This window comes from Coccinella septempunctata, chromosome 8, assembly GCF_907165205.1.
Source record: "Coccinella septempunctata chromosome 8, icCocSept1.1, whole genome shotgun sequence".
Classification (NCBI taxonomy): Eukaryota; Metazoa; Arthropoda; class Insecta; order Coleoptera; family Coccinellidae; genus Coccinella; species Coccinella septempunctata.
This window is the reverse complement of record NC_058196.1, coordinates 5,074,807-5,076,513: the sequence shown is the minus strand read 5'-3', so window position 1 is coordinate 5,076,513 and position 1,707 is coordinate 5,074,807. Positions and strand designations below refer to the sequence as shown.

The following is a 1,707-nucleotide window of genomic DNA, read 5'->3' as shown; positions in this document are numbered from 1 at the left end:
ATTCGCATTCTTTGTTTAATATTTTTTTTGTAACGTATTCTCAACCCAACTTTTATCAAAATTCCCATTTTCCCTCATTCTAAAGCAATTCACACTTATTAACGCATCATCTTTCGATATTCCACGTTTTTCGAAATTTATTCCAAATTTCTATTTCCAAATTGTTTTCCAAATTCTCATGCATTATTTCATGGATAAATTATGGATTATATGGTAACTTAACTGTTTCTATTCACACTTCAAATCACACAAACAAATCTCGGAAAAACCCAAAATTTTTATATTTCATATCAATAACCCCCTACCCCTATCTTTTTTCGTTATTATATATTTTTTTAATTGTTTCCATTCGTCAAAATTGTTGAATCATAACCTTTTCCACCTTTTCACATATTCCTAATAATCTTTTAGGCACAATTATTCAAAATTTTTCGAAAAAAAAATTTCTTCGTCTTTTTTTTTGAGTTTCTGGAATTCACTCTGAATTATCATGTCGGGAAATATTAACGGAGGTGCATTTAACTTTACGGAAGACCATACCATATTTTCTAGGGCCATATAAACGTAAGTATTTCCAAATTAATTTTTCTATCAAATAACTCAATTCAATTTGAAATTTTCAGATCATCATCAAGGAATAAAGGAGAAAGCTGACGAAAACCAACCAACCTTATCCCATCTGTTGCATAGCTGTTATTCTTATGTATATATTGTTAGTAATGCATATAGAATTGTTTTTAATTTTTGTAATGTATATAGAAATGTTTTTAATGTTTGTAAACACGGGGAGACAGGGTTTTTTCTGCTGAGGTTTTTCCCTGAGCTTTTATATCATACGCAAAACAGTATGGTACCCTGTTGCACTAACCCAGCAAAATTGATTAAGTATTTTTTTAATATTCGATATAATAATATTCACTTTCGAAAACCAATTAAATTTGAATATATCTTTCATCTTTCCATTGTTTTCTTAATATTCAATTTTAGATTTTCGAAGACAGGTTGTGGTATGTTACTCAAAGATTTGATAAACTGACTACTCTAATTATGTATATGTTCTAATTGATTTTAATGCATTGGAATATATGCGCATAACACAGTCTCCTATTAAACACACTAACTTTGTTAGAAGTTTCAGATGAAATAATAATGGTCCTAATAGACCATGCATCGATAGTTTGTTGAAATCAGGTTGTTGAGGAGTTTTGAAAAACATAATAATATACAGGGTGTTTTATTTGAAATGAAGCGGATAGACTGAATGAAACTGCACGAATCACCCTGTTAATTAAATTTATGTTTAACATTCAGGCGTTGGAGTAATCAAGTGGGTTTTAGCCCGAAAAGGCGTCTCAGCCCAAAAAGTCGAATCAGCCCGAAAAGGCGAATCTACCTACAAGGTGGATCTCCTGGCTATACTGATCTGCCAAAAAAGGTTGATCTATCAATAAAGGTAGATCTATCAATAAAGGTAGATCTATCAATAAAGGTAGATCTATGGGCTTACTAGTTAATACTATAACGTTGATAAAAAATGATCACTGAATCGTATCAAATTTTTTGCCATGTTGAAGTGTCGGTGGAGGGTATGGGAAATTTGAAATGGCGAGCGCAGAAGGCGCGTGGCCGGGTAGAGCGGTAAATGGAACGCAAGAGTAAGAATCGAGCTTTCCGAGAATGCCTAGATCGTATTTTTACCCCGTCTAG

General features: G+C 32.2%; 1 long non-coding RNA gene across 1 annotated transcript; it reads left to right on the top strand.

Annotated features, from left to right (window-relative positions):
* The first annotated feature begins 88 nt into the window (after positions 1-88).
* On the top strand, positions 89-960 carry LOC123319586. The gene is made up of 2 exons (XR_006538542.1): positions 89-564; positions 624-960. It is a non-coding gene; the product is annotated as an uncharacterized LOC123319586 (long non-coding RNA).
* Positions 961-1,707: the final 747 nt, after the last annotated feature.